General features: G+C 45.1%; 1 long non-coding RNA gene across 1 annotated transcript; it reads right to left on the bottom strand.

Moving 5' to 3' along the window:
- Window positions 1–403: 403 nt before the first annotated feature.
- LOC137206755 (uncharacterized) lies at window positions 404–9,673 on the bottom strand. Its single transcript, XR_010934825.1, has 3 exons — window positions 9,152–9,673; window positions 8,283–8,454; window positions 404–2,986 (listed from the first exon to the last, which is right to left on the bottom strand). It is a non-coding gene; the product is annotated as an uncharacterized lncRNA (long non-coding RNA).
- Between the last annotated feature and the right edge of the window lie 9,680 nt (window positions 9,674–19,353).

The following is a 19,353-nucleotide window of genomic DNA, read 5'->3' as shown; positions in this document are numbered from 1 at the left end:
CATGCCTTTGTCCCTTCTCGTCAGACGGCGATGATTCCTGCGTGTGCCGCTCCTCCTAGGTTAGCCCAGCGCGGCGTCATGGCTGCCGCTCATGGCGCATGCGCCCGCACGCACACCCGCGCATGCGCCCGCACACACACGCCCGCGCACGCGCCCGCACACGAGGTCGTCATCCCAGGTAGACAGCGTGCTTGAGCCGCTCACTTCTCGGGAGGGTTCCGCAGACAAATCAGACCCAGCCAGGCTCTGCCAGGTACGTTTCTGTTTCTCCTTAAACTCTGTGGGCACTTCCAGGGAGACATCTTCTGCGAGTTTCCGCTTTATTTAAATCAGCTTCTGAAAATGGTGGCGGCTGGAGCCTTCGGAAGCTCGGTCAGTTCCTCTGCCCCTCTTACCTTGCCCAGAGCCGAGCGCACTGAAACAAAGCTAAGTACGGCCTAAAGGTTTAAGAGCTGCTTGAGGTTTTACATGTTCTCACCTGGGAAGAGCAGTTGTTCCTTACCCCGTTCTTAGGGCTCTGCTTCTGTGCGGTGGTTCTTTTTAGCTGTCTCAGCCTCAAAGTGAATGAAGCCCTGAGGTGACCCAACCCTGTCCTCTCTTGGAAAACAGAACTCAACGGAATAAGTTTTCAAGATCTTACTGGCTTGATTCAGTGAATCGGGCGGCATCCAATCTAGCAGAGAGAAATGAAAGACTTTTCTTTTTTAATCGAAGTATAATTGATTTACAATATTGTGTTAGTTTCAGGTGTACAGCACAGTGATTCAGTATTTTTGCAGATTATATTCCACTATAGGTTATTACAAGGTAATGGGTATATTTCCCTGTGCTGTACAGTATATCTTAGCTGCCTATCTATTTATACATAGTAGTTTGTCTCTCTTAACCCCATGCCACTAATGTGTCCCTCCCCACTTCCCTTCTCCTTTGGTAACCTCAAGTTTGTTTTCTGTGCCTGTGAGTCTGTTTCTGTTTGGCAAATATCAATACATTCAAAGTGAAATGAAAGGAGAAGGGAGTGGAAACAGGGAGGCAGAAAAGTGGGTTCATTGTGGAAAGGTCACTTTCCTTTAGGGGATGGCAGGGGTCGATCAGGCCTAGCGCTGACCAGGTGAAACCTGATTGGACTGGTTTCACATTCCATTTCTGGGAGAGGCTAGAACTGTAAATAAGTCTCAGTGGGGGTGATGTGGGGTGTAGCATAAGTGGCTCCATTTGGGGCTGCTGTCTTGTTCTTAACACCTCCATGCCTTGATTACTTGTACATTTCAAGAAAAGGACTTACTGCCCTGAATCATAGAGAGACTTCAGTTATGGCCAGTTAGAAAACACTACTTCTCTGGACCAAGAGTTCAAGTTCCAGCTGCTAGACTGATACATGAGTTCCTCATTAGCCAACTGCCACCCTCCAGTTGGACGGAGGACGGCGTGCTAGAGTCCACCATCTGGAATGTGCTCTGTGCCATGTACCAGATGGTTCCAAACTCTCAGGACACCCAGTGCCCCATGTACCTCTTAAATACAATAGAGCAAATGTCCCTTTTAGGAGACATGGGATTGCATGCTAGGTGCTTACGTCTCCATGGCAGCAATGGAAGGATGAAGATGACTGTTTAAAGCCTTCGAACTCTGAACAATTGACTGAATGTAAAGTTGATGTTAATCTAAAAAACACACATTTTCACATAAAAGGATCAGAACTTTGCACGCAGTAATTATCACAGACAGAAAGATCCTGCTTTGTGGGTAGCAATGCTTAGAAATCAAGAAGAAAAAGGACTGTGGGATAAAAAAATTTTCTGAGCTATTCCTGTAAGTAAATCTTGGTCCTTGCTTTAGGTAAAAGTTGAGATGAAAAGAAAAACATTTTCAGGGAAACAAAAAGCTTAACAACAGGGTTTTGGAAACGAGGTCTTTTTAGACAGATGGATGTAGTTTCCGAATTGTTTTTTGGAAATTGTTTCTTAACTCTTTGACCTGAAATTGTGCTTAAAGTTTTGCAGAAGAAAGAATACTTTTGGTGTTGGTTGTACAATGTCCTGTTAAGAATCCAGCACTTATTTATCAAGAGATATTTTTATCCAATAGGATAAGAATATATTTTTTCTCTTCCAGTTTCTTCAGGGAATGAATGGAAAGACAACTGTGGTGTTCATCTTGTAGCGGATGGCTGGCTTGTTAACAATGGTACCTCAATTCAAGAACTGAGGGAGCGGGAGGGTAGGAGAAAAGGGATGGCACTGGTTCTCTAAACTCTTGGCTCAAGGTGAAGTTACTTTCATTGCATTCCATAAGCCTTCCATTCTTTGCTTCCGGAATGTATAAGACACTGGAAATCAGGTGTATCTGAGCTGTTCAGTTCCCATTTTTGCTGGATTTTCAAAAATCTGAAGTTCTCCCACATGCTAGATTTCTCAATATATGTTTCTTGTTAGATGGGCTCAGTATGGTTTAGCTTTTGCTTGTTGAAGTTATTTACATGGCCTGAGGTCAGATGGTGTTTTTTCACATTTTGCTTGATGCAAATCCATTGTTTTTATAGCAAAAGATTGGTTTCAATGAAGTGGTAGAGAACTTCACTTCTAATGTGTCTGTTTAGCAATACATTCACCAGGCACTCAGATCTTCTGGAGAAGATATAAAACCATGAGGTCTGTATCTGGAGTTTTCCTTATCTGAGCTGGGCTGATTCGCACATTGTCAGGCTCACACACCAGCAAGGGAGCAGGTCAAGCATGACGTTCTTTCCAACAGAGGCAATGGAGAGGTGGCTTTACTTGCTGGAGAATTATGTAAAACTGAGATGTCTGGAGGTCATCGGTGGTAACCAGAGGAGAAAAGTGAACTGAACAGGCTGCTTCGACTTAGCAAGGCTTCTCTAGAAGAGTATTTACAAGTCTAAGTCCAGCTCTGGTAGAGCTCAGTTTCACAGAGTCAGAGAAAAACTGAAAAATAATAATATAATCCTAATCAGTCCATCCACCATCTGAAAAGCAAGGAGGGAGGGGGACAAAGAGGAGGGAAGTGAGAGGACTCATTCCCAAACCCGCCCCCATGTATTCCTTTCCGCTTTATCTTTGTCTCCTTGGCTCTCCTGCCTTTCAAGAAGTCTGCAAGTAGAGTGAATGGGGGTGAGTAGCCAAAATGGTAGCCATCTCTGCTGCGCTGGTAGGATAGCCTCTGGACATGGGCGACCATCTTCCCTTGGATCACAGATGTCCAAGGTCACACTCTATTAGCTCAGCAACACATGCAAAATAATAACCATGAACCCAGAAATGTCCCGTGGTATTTTCTCCAGCTCTCGTAATGAGGTTTGCAAAGCTTCTCTGTCAAGGAGAGTGGGGATGTGTAATTTTGAACACGTTTGTGATGGTTTCTCCCAGCTCTCTCCGAAGAAGAGAGAGGCGTGCTGGCACGGCTATAGGAGAGGGAGTAGCTTGACGAGAGCAGCGCTAGACCAGTCACCCAGGTGCTGGTAGCACCCGGAAAGCAAGGGGAGCTGCCCGGGGAGCTGGGGCTCATCGGGCAAAGGGCAGCGTTGGGGGTGGATGTGTGGTGAACACAGAGGAAGACAAGTACCCTCAGAGCTCTCTGGCCAGGTCAAGGCCTCCCCGTGACCAAGCAGGGTTTTCTAAAAACAGAGGAGAGAGATAACAAGAGTGGAAATAGTAGCAGGTGGCAGACCACTGAGGAGCACCAGTTAAAGTGCCCAGAGGGCTTAGCTCTTGACCGTAGCAGCAGACAGACACCTGGTGTAGCCCAATGTCTTAGACACACCGAGGACTCGGAGCTCCTGGAGACCAGGGAGGCAGAGGTGTTTCACTCCTGGGCTTCTCTTGCTCGAGAACCCAAAAAAGGACTTACCAGAAAGGATGTGAAGAAGTAACAAGAAAACCCCACGTGCGGGATAAAAAGAGTCACGTGAAATATGAACTCTGTGCCTTTCTTCCTTTCTCCATTTCCCCACCAGTATTTATAAGTCCCTGACCATGGTTTCTTAACAGAAAATCGGAACTCATGGTGAGATAGCAGGTGAGAATATTTGAAATCCAGACAATTTTGAAAAGTCTGTGACTGTGGTCACTATAATATAGGTGCAATTCATGAATGTACTGAAGTGATTTGCTTTTCAAATTAGGAAATGCCATCTTTATTGAGATAAAACCCTTTCTATCTTTTAGCTGGTAACTGGTAATAGAGAAGTTATTTCCTCACAATCAATCTCAATGTATCACCTGTTTGTAAGGAAGAGAGGACTCGGAGATTTCCCGAATCAACTGGGCTGCAAAAGGCTCTAGGGCTTGTCTGTCCCAGCCCTCGTTTGACAGAAGATGAGGCTGGAGCTCCAGGGAATAACCAAATCAGTGGCTGAGAACCCAGAGCCCCTCTTTTAAGCTTGGTGCTGTTTCCGCTACCTTCTGCAGCTCACTGTGTATCTGCTTCACGTGGGCTAGTTCCGCCTTGAGAGGTGTGCTCCAGCCGTGGGCCCACCCACTCCCGGTGTCTGCGGTGCAACATGGTGGGCTGTGTCTTTAACTCCTAGCACTGCAGCCCCAGTGGGAAGGAAAATGCTGAGTGGGGTCTGGCTTTGGCACAAGTAGGTAATCATGGTGTGGCTGGTAGGGGCTATGAGAAAGACATGAGCTCCCCGCGGTACCATTTTCTTCCCCGAGCCCTGAGTTTATCCTCCCGGCCTCCTTGAGGTCATCTATTTCTTTCCTGACAAAAACATCTGGTTGTTTCAAAACTGAAATTTTCATGCATCTCAACTCATGTAGGAATGTCGAAAAGCTGTTCTGAAAAACATAGCTCCTCCCTGTGCCAAGCCAGTTGGGCTGGATTGAACAACTGTTGTTATAAATCTCTACTCTGCATCTGCAACAGCCCAGAAGGTACAGAATAGAATGTTTCATGAGACCAGCCAGACGGATTGAATAAGACCTGCCTGGGGGAGCCCTGTGCGTTGCGAGTCTGGAGACAGCCCTTTCTCTCCTCCTTCCTCAGACTCTCCTTGCAGACAATTTCTGGGACTGCTGGCGAGAGGACAGCATGTCAGGGTTCTCTGTGTTCACAACAAATTCTTTTGTGTCCTTAAGTGGAAAAATATTTTACGACATGGCAGAGCGACTGCTTGTTCTGTGAGTGATTCACAAGGAAAACTCAGCGACCTAACGATATGTGTCCTCGCCAAGAGGCAGGGAAAGGGATTAAAAAAAAAAAAAAAGTGACCCACAATCAAAAGTCTGAGAGGAACTTTTAAGATGCTCGACCACCTTTTCACTGAACAGTTCCCACTGTGGGCTATGGAACCTCCACCTTTGCTGTCTTTTATTTCAAACCCATCCTTGTCCACAGGTTGGAACACCCACCCCCAAACTACATGCACAAAACCTCCTGTCCACTTGGGCTTTGTTTTAGTGCTTTGTTCTCTATTCCCTATTTCCTAGGATGTGCATTCTTATCAAGAGGGTCTGTTGTAGTGCTTGGTACTTGTGTATAATTCAGTGCTGTAAATAAAGGCTTCCTCGGTGCTCCTAGAATCAGAGGCTATGCAAGAGAGGAGACCCGAGGAATCATCCAGTTTGATTTACCATCCACTGCAAGATCTCTGGCTGCAAAGATGTCTGTCAGCAGAAGCGCTGGATCTGGTCTGGTCTTGCAGCACAGGGAGCTTAGCTCACTGCTTCACAAGGCAGCCTCACCAGTTCCTCGGAGGTTCTCCGTTCTCTTGTTGAACAAGTCTGTCACCCTGATTTCTTTCTGCAACCCCCTCCTCTTCTTGATAGACTGTCCTTTAAATATTTGAAGAGAACACTCACACGTCCCCAAACTTTCTTTTCCAGGTAGCACATCCTATTTCTTCAGTCATTTCTCTTGTTTTTTTCTCTTTCTCCTCCATTTACATTCTAGTTGTTCTTAGCCCTCTGATTTTTTTCTTATGAGCTCATGCCAACCTGAGTCTCCTCCATCCTGTTTTTCTGTGATTTATTTTGGAGAGTAAATATAAGACATTATCCATCTTCCTTCTGTGTTAAGGTTCATTCCATCAATTGTAGCCAATATTTGAGATTGTTGATGGCATTTTGAATCATGAGTCTGTCTATAATACCAGCTCTCTCTCTTGATGTTTTTCACTTGGAACATTGATATTTTCCCCATAAAAATGACTGATTAAAAAGTTAAAGTCTAGAAACAACTCTCTAGATGTTATCAGGCTGTTAATCACGCTTCAGATCCAGTAATTTATCCATTTCAGATCCAGCTAAACTTCTTATCATCCAGCGCGTGCTTCACCACACTTTCTATAAAAATATTGTTGGATGTTCTGTCACACGTTTTGCTGAAATCATTGCATAGCATGTCCACTACAGTTTCCGCACCTATCAGCCTGGAGACGCTGTAAACACTGGAACTAAACCTAGAATAGGAACCTGTGTCAGCCATGTGGGTAGAAGCTTTCTTTTCTAAATAACGTTCTCAGGCACCTATTTGCTTTGCTGCCTTTGCTGCTGGCATTCTTCTTCGTTTCCCTTTTGGATCCATTTCCTTCCTTGTTCTAAGTACCAAGATGCTTTCCATGGACCATGAAAGAACTTACCTAACTCGTTTCCTAAATTCCTGTTAGCGTGTCCTCCAAGATAACACCTGTATTTTAATGGCAGCCCTCTGTGCCTCAACCCAAAAGAATGGGGCCGGGGAATGTGTGCTCACACCAGGGACTGGCGTCGTCACATCCCCCGGGAGCTGCTGCTTGTTCTATAAAGCTGGCCTTCTCCTCACAATCTGCTTGTTTGTGTGTCTGGCAACTCGCGCTGTGCAACCAGCTCCCCAAAGCCTGCCCCCAGCATGGCAGACAGGTGCTCCTGTTGCGCAGTGGGAACCCCCATGGGTCCCCAGGCCATGCTTCTCTTAGGCAGTATTGGGGATGGCCCCAAGGGATTTATGCCTTCCAAGCTCTTTCCTAAACTGCGCTAAACCAAATTAGGCCAGTTAGGGGTTTAAAAACCTCCACCTCTTCTTTTTTCGCATCTCCCTTCCCAGCACTCTCCTTCACTAGCAGCAAGCGAGAGGGTTCATTCATTCATTCATTCACTCAGCAAAGAGCTGTTAAGTTTCTGCCGTGTGCCAGCCTAAGGTAGGCACTGGGGATTCAGAGGTGAGCAACACAGCAGAGCTCTGCCCCTGGAAAGTCACCAGTCCAACTAGGAAGACGGGTTTTAAACACAGAAAAATGACATTGTGAGAAGGAAGTTATGGGAGGGACAAGATCTTACCTCGTTCCAGAGGTCAGGGCAATGATGTGGGAGGTGGTAGAGATCACCTGAATGGACCTGAGAGCCCAAGAGAAGCCAGCCGTCCCTGGGGACCATGCCCAGAGTCCTGTGCCCCCAAACGCTTCTGAAGTCCCCCGAGGCTGAAGGCTCCATGTGTGTCTTGGGCAGGGGATCTAATAAGATCTCATTTCACAGTCCATCTCAGTTTAAACTCTGGGGCTGTCACAGCCTTTGTTTATCTGCAGAATATTGACCAACCTGCAGGGTGATTTTATTTTTGCAGGAGAAATGTCTGCAGGGTGCCCATCTCATCTCTGGAGTTGCCTGCTCTCCCCACCGTCTCCCCTTCCTCTCCAAAACCCCAGCTATGCCCAGAAGTGCCCCCAGAGTAACCAGTTAGAATTAGAATCCTGACTGTTCCGTCCCAAGGGCGTTGGATTTCAGAAACTAGGCCTGGGAAATGGGTTTTTGGCGACTCTAACCATGGCTCCACTTACATGGCCCCTCGGGATCAGTGGAGGGCCCTGTCTTCTAACACCCTTTTCTGGCGCTCCAGGGTTTCCTGACACGCAGACCCCCTAGACCTGCAGAGGCTGTGAAGAAGGGCAGGTGGATGAGAGGCGTTTTCTCAGCCTTGTCCATCTTGCGAAGGGGCTGCTTCGCCCCTGAACGCCCCCCAGCCCCGCTCCTCGCCTTGCTCCTGCCTCGGTCGCCTCCCGCTGAGACCCCCCCAGGCACGTGGTGCTGACTGCGGCTGCACAGCCGCTTTGTCCCTTGCTGGGCATCCCTTCATTTCCCTTTCCCAGGCCATCGGGGGGTGGGGGGGGGGGGCTCCTTCCCTCTAGCATCTCCTTGGATGCGAGAGGCTTTGCACAGAGACTCGGAGCTGGAGAGCCGTGAAAGGCATGTGCAAACGTGGAAAGTTTCCCTTTTGCGTTCTCCCGAAACATTTGACAAGAATTAAAGTTTCCCCCAGGGGCACCAGCTTCACATATTAAAACCAACCTTTTTTCCTTCTTATAGTCTCTCCCTCCCTCCCTCAGTCTCGGATTCAAAGGGAAGGATTTCCTCTGAAATAAAGCCCCTCGTGGCCCACGCGCCCCCGAACGGCGGGGGGGATGGGCGGAGGCGCGTCCCGCGCGGCTCCGAGGCCCGGCCAAGGCGGAACCTGTTTTCTCTGGAAAAATAATAAAACGCGGAGTCGGTTTCTTTTAAAATGGCTTCTGTTTCACAGTTCAAGTTGAGCTTTCTGTCAGGAAATGAGTGCCGGTTAGGCCTCTACGGTGGAGGAAGGGGCGGGGACGGGCTCGCAGGGCGTGAGGCTGCTCGGCTGCCCTGGGTGGTCGGGCCCTTGCCTCGCCCCTCGAAGCCCGAGCAGAGCGGTCCAGGCACCGCAGGGCCTCTGCTCACCACGGGGCAGCAGCTGTGACCCTTCCCTCTGGCTGGGGTCACTTGGGCAGCTCTGGGCAGGGCTCCCTTTAGGAGGGACAGGGTCCAGCATAACCAGGCAGAATATACGTCTGTGATGAAGCCAGGCAGCCACTGGATGTCGGCAGCCCGGGTCATATTAGAACCACGGGGACGGGCCAGTGAAAATCCCAGGCGTTCCTGGACAAGTCTGCTTCCAGGAAAGCAAAAATGGAAATCGGGGGCAGGGGACTGGGAGAGGAGGGGGGCGGGGAGGCTGAAGACAGAGGCGCAGCCATAAATATGCATGTCTGGCCAGTGTGTGTTTCAACTGGAATGTGAGCACGCACATATGCAGGGTATACTGGAGGCTGTTTGTGAACATCCCCCAAAGGGCGGAGGGCTCGAACACACATTTGGAATGTTCATTGGAAACACATGCGCCATTAACAAAAATGAAAGCATACCTTAGACACGTTGAACGTGCACCCAGGCAATTAGCAAGCGGTTCCTTTCGATTTGCTGGGCTGTGGCGCTCGGTCGCCAAGCCATAATGCTGCGGCGGTGGTCAGATCCCTTTAAGCCCACGGAAGGCTTTGCAGAGCCAGTGCCGTGGCTAGGGGGCAGCATGGAGGCGGGACTTGCTAGAGTCGACGTCCTAAGATTCCCGAGGGATCCCCTTTGGAGACGGGATTTAGAAAGTATTCATCCTACTTGAGAACTTCTTATAAGGTGTGTGCAGGGAAGTGTGTCCCTCAGGTCAGTGCCCCTTCTCATGCTGAACGTGTCTGTGTGATCAGCACCCAGAAGCCTCACTCAGCTCCCTGCCAGGCGCTGCTCTCTTCCTCTCATCATTATATCCTAAATTAGTTTTCTTGTCAGTCCCTAAAGACGATAATGGTTTATTTTGTGCCAGAACTTCAGGGCAGAGTGAGTTGAAGCCAGGGATGTGCTGTGTACCCAGCCTTCCTCAGGCTCCCAGCGCCGCCCGGAGTACAGCGCGAACACCGTGGCCCCGAATCTCTGCAGACTGCTAGCTCCTCAACTGCAGCGGCCCCTGGAGTTTTATGTGGTGCCTTAGCCTGCTGTAGCAGAACGTCAAAGACTAGGTGTCTTGTAAACAACAGAAATTCGTTTCTCACAGTTCTGGAGGCTGGAAGTCCACCATCAAGGCACCAGCAGATTTGGTGTCTGGTGAGGACCTTGATTCTTGGTCTTCTCTCTTTCCTCACATGATGGAAGGAGTGAAAGAGGTCCCTATTATGTGGGCACTAATCCCATTCATGAGGGATCCACTCTCACAGCCTAATCACTTCCCAAAGGCCCCACCTCCTAATACTATCTACTTGGGGATTAGGATTTCAGGATAGGAATTTTGGGAGGACACAAACACTCAGTCCATACCTATCGAGAGCCAACCAATACCAGGATCCCTGCTCTCAAGGAGCTTAGCAATCAACAGGGGGAGAAAGACAAGGAAACAATAGGGTGTGGTCTCTGCTAAGGCTGTAGTTAGCACAGGGGAAGAGAAGTACCCAAAAGGGAGCACTTGGTCTTCAAAGTTTGAGGAAGGCTTCCTAGAAGAAGAGCCTCAGCAGGGTCCTGGAGGACCACCAGGTGAAGGGGTAGGTGGTAAGGAGAACAGAATTCAACGCAGTGAGAACAGCATGTGCAAAAATGGGAAAAGAGTGGAGTGAGGGAGGAGAGATTAGCTGGGATCAGCTCATGAAGATCCCTTGTGCTCTGGGTGACCAGATGTCCCCATGTGCCCTGGGGTAGTCTCCACTTACACCTGCTATCCCAGCATAACAGCCACCCTCTCCCCTCCTTCACTCTCAGTAATGATTGGTTTGGACCCCAAAATGCTACAGTCACCTCATTCAAGCCATGCCAAAGAATTTGAATTCAATCTTGAAGGCCCAAGGAGGCGGTGAAGGCCTTTGAGGAGGGAAGAAACACAATCACATTTGCATTGTAGAAATATGACTTTGGCCGCAGTAGAAGAACGTTTTGGAGAAAAGAATGATATTTTAGGAGATTACTGCCTTCATCCAAGGTAGAGGTGATGGTGGCCAGGGTTAAGAGATTGATCGTGATGACAGATGAATTCAGAAGAGGAATCACAAGGACTTGGTGTTTGTGTTTACTCTGTGTTCATTGGTCATTTATATATTGCCTTCTAAGATTTAACACTGGATTCTGCTGGCAGCCTGGTCCTCGGGTTCCAGGAGCACAGAAGCCTTGGAAGAGCTGGAAGGGAAGAGAATGAGAGCAGGCCCAGCTTGGTGTTTTCCGTCTCTGGAATGCAAAGCTTTCCTGTGCTGCGCCAGGTCCCAGCAGTGGCCTGGGTTGAGGCCAAGGTCGGGGCCGGGGCAGGGTGGTGCTGCTTTGGGGTGGTACAGACAGCTGGGTAGCACTGGGGTGCTTGGCAAAGACTTTGCCCTTTGACCGGGAGGTAGGTTCACATCCCGTAAGGTTGAGGAATGTTACAGGCTTGTGAATTACATTTTTAAAAATATTTTATCAATGCCCCTAAAGTAGCAGGAACTCCAGTCCGTGCCACATGTGTTCTCCATGTGTGTTGCGACTGTAGAAACTAACCAGACAACTCTGTATTGAACTTGTCAGAATATAATCAGAAATTCTGCTAATTACTTCAGCATGAAGCCCACTGAGCTCTCTCCCTTAATCATCAGAAGCAGGTCCGTTAGTGAGCACCGCCACTCGGTAACAGCACTTTACTGTGTTTCTTGGACAACTGCAAAAGCTTATCTTTCACTGCAAGGTTTTCTCATTTTTGGAACCTTCGTCCCCATTACAGTCATCATTACTAACTCATCAAGAGTGCAGTGCTGGGAAAGGTCCCATGCAAAGAAATTCCTGAAATGGGAATGGACATTCATGTTGGAGTGGTGGTTTTTGCCAAAAAGTTAAACTCGAGCAAATGAATTGATTACCCTAGGCTGCCGGCTTCGTTGCCTGAGAAAGCAGCAAACACAAAAATCCGCCAGTGGGTCCACGCTATTTAGCACATTTGTTTTATCTCTGAAGGCCAATAATAATGACAGAAGAAAGCTGAAGGAGCTTTGAGCCCAGGAAGAAAAATTAAGAGTTTTTTAACGTTTACAAAGAAAAACATTATTTCTCTCTAATCTTTCTTGTCTCTCAGTTCCCATTAAGCATCTGCACAGTGTGGGTGGGGGGAAAAGAAAAAAGAGAAAGTGAAAGCAGTCAAATAGCACGTTCTCAAATAAAGAGGATGCATAATTATTTATACGGGTATGAGAGAGCCTTAGTGCGGAGTCTGTAGATGTTTGTATTTGGTTTTTAAATGAAATATGGTAAACCCTATTTACTATTCAGCATTCCAAATTCACAAAACAGATTTTTTTGTTGTTATTGTTGTTAGTGGGAAGAGGAGTGGAAATAAGTTGGGATAGGAGTTTATTCATATTGCATAAAAATTCTTTACTTTGCAAAATGATTCACCGAAATCTTTCTTTAAATAACAGCTCTGCTAGTGCATTTAATCTACCAAGAAAAATCAATTTTAAACAGAATTTTAGAAATAACGTCTGTGTTATGCAGTAAAAATGTAGTAGGCATTTTAAAATAAAAACAGACTGGGGTGAATATGAAAATTAATTTGTATTCTTTGAATAAACTCTTACTAGGCAAGTATCAGGATGGTGGCCTAAAAGTGTAAGGGAAGGGTCATTGTGGAAGGAGAAAATTGAAGGATTATGTAGGATTGGGGAAGGGAGTGTGAATATAACTTTAAAAATTGGACATGATATCATCTAAGGAATGAGTTTTAGTAGGAGACCTTGCTTCAGTAAAAGTAAACAAATGGATTTCTAGTTCAAGATGCAGATAACCTCCCCTGCATTTAAGCATGCAGGAATTGATAATTTTCCCTCCCTTCCAAATTCCCATTGAAATAACCAAATAAATATATAAAAGAGAAATCTGCATCAGTGTTTACGTGGTTTCTACAAAAGCAAGTATGACAGAAAAGAGCAGTGAATGGAGGGAGAGTTGATCCTAATATTTTTAGACAGCAACTCCTGGGCAGATTAATAAAAGTTACTTGAAAGGTAATATATATAATGTAAAAAACTAGTAATTTGGATCAAAAAGCTTAGATTATTTCAAAAGCAGTTTGGAGCTAGGGCATATGACATAAAAGGCTATTAAGTGTCTTATTTTACATGAGGGAGGGGCAATGAGTAGATGTGATTTCTTTTTTTTTCTTTTCTTTTTTTGCGTTACGCGGGCCTCTCACTATTATGGTGTCTCCCGTTGTGGAGCACAGGCTCCAGACGCGCAGGCTCAGAGGCCATGGCTCACGGGCCCAGCCGCTCCGCGGCATGTGGGATCCTCCCGGACCTGGGCACGAACCCACGTCCCCTGCATTGGCAGGCGGACTCTCAACCACTGCGCCACCAGGGAAGCCCAGATGTGATTTCTTTTTGCTTGATGTGACCAAGAATTTTGGCTCAAATATTATTGAAAGGCAACCTCCTATAGAACAAACATAGGAATAGAGAGAGGTAAAAAAAAAAATTATAGTGTAAGTCATGTCAAAGGGAAAAATAAGCCTTTCCATTGGTCCTTTCCACATAGAATGACAATTTGGGGCAAAGGCTGAAACTTAAAATCACAGGCAAATATTTGGGTGCTGGTGAGCATGAGATCCATAAAATGCACGTCCTTTTTCTGGCATGTTAATGAGTTTTGGGATCTACAAATGTGGGTAGGCTTGGCTAGGGGTGGAGAGCTCAAATATCACCTATGCAAAAGTAAATGTCCAGTGTCAGCTTTACATGGTGACGGAACAGTCCCCTGTGGGGGAAGGTGGTTCGTAAGGAATCTATAATGTCAGGATGACCCAAGAAGTTTGGTCATCCCTTCATCACCTCAAGTCTTCAGTAAAAGCTTTGCAGAAGGTTTGGAAGTAATTAAAAGTTTAGTATAAAGTTTGGAGGGGTGGAGAGGTTGATGGGGGGAATAAAGCGAAAGGGAATAGAGAAACATCTGGGCCAGGACAAAGCGGTGGGTATTGCACAGCCAAGGAAAGTGCTCAAGACATGTCGAATGTGGAAGACACAGACAATCAGAAGCAAAATTTGTCATGAAAATGTAAGTGCCTATAAACGTGCCCAAATCGTGGAGAGGATGTTAGATTTCTCATTGAATGTGGTAGCAAGGGTCAATGGTTTTGTACTGTTTTCAAATATCAAGAAGTCGTGTGATATCTGTATACACAGTGTCTACAGTATTAGAGTTAAAAAGATAAATCTATCAAAAAGTAAAATGAAAAATAGCCACAAAGCATGAAATAAGATATAAGAAGTCAGAGCAAGTAAAATAGTTATGTGAGTAGTTAAACTTGCTACTAAATGACAAAGACTCAGGACTTGCAGTTTATGGCAGAATAGAGTAGGTCATAGCCACCCAATGTTCTCACTACATTAACTAGAAAAATCCTGAGATTTTCCAAAATTATATATTCAAAGACAAAGGACAGTTGTGGAAGCAGAACTAGATGAATTGGAATTCCAGTTCTGAGGTCATCTGGCAATTACCAGCTATATTTTTTGCTGAACTCATTTTCCAATTTGGTTTTTAAAAAAGAAGCTATGTGTTGTTTACAAGAGACACATTTTAAATAGAAGACTGTTTACAAGAGACTTTATTTGTAAGGACACAGGAAGATGGAAAAATAGGAAGACAAAAGAGAGATTCCATACAAACCCTAACCACAACCAGATTCCATACAAACACTAATGTTTTGTATTTCATACAAAACACTAACGATTCACTAACACTATATGAATAGATGTAGTTCTATTAATAGCAAACAATGGGATTTGAGGTAAGAAATGTTAATAAGGACAGACGGACATCCATGATAAAAGAGCCAATTCATCAAGAAGGCATAATAATTTAAAGCCTGTATATACCTAATAGTTATAAAAGATATCAAGCAAAAGTTGATAGAACTAAAAGCAGAAATTGATAATCCACAATTATAGTTTGGAGACTTTAATACATCATTCTCAGTAACTGATCATAATTGATAGTAATACATAGAGAAAAAACTAATAAAAACATGGAAGATCTGAACCCAATTGACAAATACTGTATAGAGCATCACACCCAACAACTGCAAAACACATTCTTTTCAAGTTTATGTGGAACATTTACCAAAATAGACCATATGCTGGATCATAGAGTAAGTCAGAAAATTTCAAAGGACTGAGAACATAGAGGAAATGCTCTTTGACCACAGTAGAATTAAACTTGAAATCAATAACAGAAACATAAGTAGAAAACCTCCAACTTCAATAACACATGTACCAAAAAAGAAATCACAGTAATAGTTATGAGACGTTCTGATCTCAATAATAATAAAAATTTGGCATATCAAAACTTGTGGAATGCAGTTTCTGACCAAAGAGAAATTTCTAGTTTTAAATGAATATATTAGAAAAAGGAAGGTTGGAAATCAATGATTGAAGTCTCCATCTTAGGAAATTACAAAATAAAAAGCAAATTAAATCCTAAGTATATGGAAGGAAAAATAAAGCTGAAGCACAAATCAATGACATAGATAGCAAAGATATAATGGAAATGCAATCAACAAACTGACAGTACATACCGCTTAAGAAAACTATTTAGCAATATCTGTTAAAGGTAAACATGGGTATATCCCATGATCCAACAATTCTGCTCTTGGGATACACGCCAAGAGCATTTAGTTTTTATGTCCTCTATAATAGGATGTATATAAGACATGAAATAGACATGTATAAGAATGTTAATAGTAACATTTTTAATAATAGCCATAATGGAAACAACCCAAACTTCCGTTAATGAAAGAGTCAATAAAGAAATTGTAGTATGGGTTTTAAATTGAATACTATATAGCAATGAAAAAGAATGACTTTTGCTACATGTAGCAAGATGATGAATCTCACAGACATATTGTTGAACAAAATAAACGAGAATGAAAAGAGTACACGCCCTGTGATTCCATTTAAATGAAATTAAAAATTAAGCACAACTAATCTATGGTAATAGAAGTGAGAATGATGTTTTCCTTGGGAGTTACTGACAAGGAGGATATGGCAGACACGAGGAGGTACTGCCCAGACCCCCTTCAGGGAAGGATTTTTTGCTCCAGCCGCTGGGAGTGCCAGCCTTCAGCTGTTTATGTAAATCATACCTCAAAAAAAAAAAAAAAAGAAAGAATAACAGACTCAAAATGAGTTTAAAAATGCAACTATATGCCGTTTTAAAAAGACACATCTCAAAAAAAATGATAGGAAAAGTTTTAAAAATACATGACGGAAACATGGTGTATTGAAAGCACGGGCCCCGCTCTCTCTTGAGATCCCCCTGCAATGACTGTAAAAGAATATTCGAAAGGTTTAAATCCGCAAGGACAAGAAGTAAAGGATAGAAGACAATATATATCAACGTTTTGGAAGCAGGAAAGTGGTGACCGACTTAACAAAGTAGAGAGAAAGCTGAAATCTAAGCCTATAGGGCAGAGAAACCAACAGGAAGTGAGAGAGTTTCCACACGTGGCTCCAGAAAAGCTCAGGAAGACAAGAGTATAGCAAGTGGCTGAGATCAGGAAGACTGGTTAAAAGTCCTTATGTTGAGCAGATAGACTCCTGGATCCTTTCCCTGACCTCACACTGTCACGTCACCGCTTCTCCCCATTTTCAGTAGAAGTCTGAAAGTTTTCTCTTTGGAGACGGTCCATCTGACAGGTTCCAAACTTGGGGATACCCCACACCGCAGAGAAGTGAGAGTGAGGGGCCATGCTGAAAACAGAGGATCAGATGAAAGTTGACGTCCTCAGTGGTGAGACCTTGGCCCCTTTCCTCCACTTGGGTCTCAGAAAACTAACAGCCAGCCTGAGCCATCTGGCAGAAGGTTAGTTGATTCCTCTCTGAGGAAACTGCCCAGCCCAAATGAAAAGACTGCTCTCACCCTTCCTTGCCAGATCCCTGTGTTCTCGAAGCCCAAGCAACTGGCCTTCAGCAGGACCCAACTGAGTCATCCAGTCAGCAGAGGAGCGCAGGCTATCGGTTCTGAGGATTTTGCACATCACCTGGAGCGCTTTTAACCAATAGCCCAACCTGTCCTCGAGGGTCCACCGACTCTGGGTTCCACTCCATTTGGGGGAAGGTTTAAGACAGTTCAATCTGAATGTTTAACAACGTGTGGAGGGCACGTGACACCTGGATTATATCTATATGCAGAAAACAGCAAAATTTTTAAAGAGAAATATTTTTTAACAAATTGTAATTATGTTAAATGCTCCCTATTTTAGTACATAAATCCTAATCGTTTTTAACAAAATCAGTCAGATGATCCTAAATTTCACCTGGAATAATAAATATAAAAGATAAGACCTTACTTATCATGTAAGCTATTAAAATTAATCATAAATTTACAGGAATTAAAAGAGTAAGGCTCTGCTGCCAGAAAGGACAGTTCAGTATAACAGAGTAGAATTAAATTATGAGACTCCGCAGATGACAAAAGTGGCATTTTACATCAGTAGAGAAAGAGTAGATTGTCCCATGAATTGTGTTGGTAATCATTAGAAAAAGGAAAGGAAGGTGATTTTATTTCTTTTTCAGCGGTTTATTAATGAAGAGTTGGCGAAAGCTGGGCACGCTGTGTCAAAGTTGGTAACCGTGACTGTTCCCAGCTACCTGAGCAAAGAAAACAAAGAAAATCAAATGAGTTGCCAGCGAAGCCCCTCTCAGCTCAAATGTTCTGTAGTCACTCTAAACTAAGGTGGTCGCTGCTTTTGTCTGTCTTTTTCAAAGCTCAGTTGAGTAGTGGCGCTTGGTAAGTCAAAATAGAAAGACAAAAGTAAAAATAAACTTGCCTTTCTCCCTTGAAGGAAGAGGAAAGAGACTGGGATGAGGCCGTTCCAGCCTCGAGGGCCTGAGGGACTTTGGAGCTTCTTGACATGCACTGTTTGTTTTCAATGGGAAATTACTCAAAATGTAATAAGGAAATATTTTGCTGAGTAAATAGATTCGTTTACATCTTGTGGCATGGACGGTTAAGAAGAACCTGGCTTTTTAGCTCACTTGGCTGAAACCCCCAACAAGAGGGATTTCTCTTTTCACTAGTATTTCTGTCTTTCCAAGGGCTCTTCCTCCCCCTTCTTTTGAAATCAGATATTTTAAGATACTTGAAATCCAGGGAGGGAAAAGAGACTTTGTTCTACTGTGACAGGGAAGAAAATTATTAATGTTTTGTGGTCACAGCCTTTCCAGAACCCCTCCTGCCTGTCTTGAGAATCTAGCTTTGTCAGCTCAGAGTGCATGATGTGGAATTGAGGCGATGGGTGAGACAGACACACAACTGGACGAGCCAGGACGCGGGGTGTACGTTGGAAAGGACGAGATTATTCATGAGAAAGAAAACTGGAGCTGGAAGGGAGGGTGGACAGAGAGAGGAGGGAGAGGAGCAGTGCTGGGGGCCGAGGCGAGGCTACCAGAGGCTTCTGGGCGACGGCCGCCTCTGGGGTGAGTGCTGAGAGTAGGGGCACAGAGGAGACGCCCCACGACTGGCTGTGCATTAGAAGTGCAGTTCTCTCTACGTCTTGGCAATTCCTCCCTAAGTAAATTTGGAACTGATTTCATTTATATTTTTCAGCAGAGTGTGGTTCTTTGAATCAGAATGTATGTGCTGAAGCCAAGCCAAGTGGGTTTCAGTTCTGTCTGGGTTACGCCACAAAGCCAGAGGTTGGATCACTCCTGGCCCTTTGCTCTCACTTCTCTCTGGCCCTTGCCCCATCTTTTCGCCTCACATAAGGGTTCTCCTGTTTCTTGCTCACGGGCCTTCTCTCTGCTGCAGGCTGCCCATCACTGATTCCTCTAATCCCAATACAGGTAAAAATATATTCAAAAATAGGAATCTTGAATACAACCAATATCACCTCATCTTTGCCCTCACTTGCAGCCTCTGAAGAAAGTTGGAGTTTGGAAATGATTATTCCTTTCAAAATGACTGCTGAATGGTCCCTACCACCTGGCCGGCATGATATTACTTTGAATCACAAAACCCAGGCTACAGTGGAAATGTTCCATGCTGGGTCCAAACACACAAGCACCCACTTAAGGGCAGTTGCCATGTATTACATTTATGCAACAAATAGCTACTGAGCACCAGGTGCCAGGCACTGTTGAAGTGCTAAGGATATAGCTACAGAGAGATAAAGCCAAACAGAGCCCCAAATCCTGCTTTCATGTTGCTTACAATCTAGAGGATGCACACTAGATAGTGAGCTAGTGGTGAATGCTAAGACTTAGAACTGAAGCAGGGATGAGGCTCGGAAACGCCAGGATGGATGGAGGTGGTTGACATTTTAGACGGGGCGGCCAGGGAGCTCTCGCTGAGGAGATACTCGAGACACTTGAGTAAAGACCTGGAGGACGTGAGAAGGGAGAATTTCAATAGAGGGGACCACGAGGGGTGGCCGTGAGGCAAGAAGGTGACTGCCAGAGTGGCTGGGGGTGCCGAGTGAGGGGAGGGCAGCACGAGGTGCCTCGGAGAGGCTGCGGGGCTCATGTAGCTTATGATGAAGACTCGAGCTTTTTCCTCATGTGAGATGGGAAGCCACGGGAGG

The sequence above is a fragment of the Pseudorca crassidens genome, chromosome 1 (genome assembly GCF_039906515.1).
Source record: "Pseudorca crassidens isolate mPseCra1 chromosome 1, mPseCra1.hap1, whole genome shotgun sequence".
NCBI lineage: Eukaryota > Metazoa > Chordata > Mammalia > Artiodactyla > Delphinidae > Pseudorca > Pseudorca crassidens.
The sequence above is the reverse complement of the archived record's forward strand: the minus strand, read 5'-3'. Positions and strand labels throughout refer to the sequence as shown.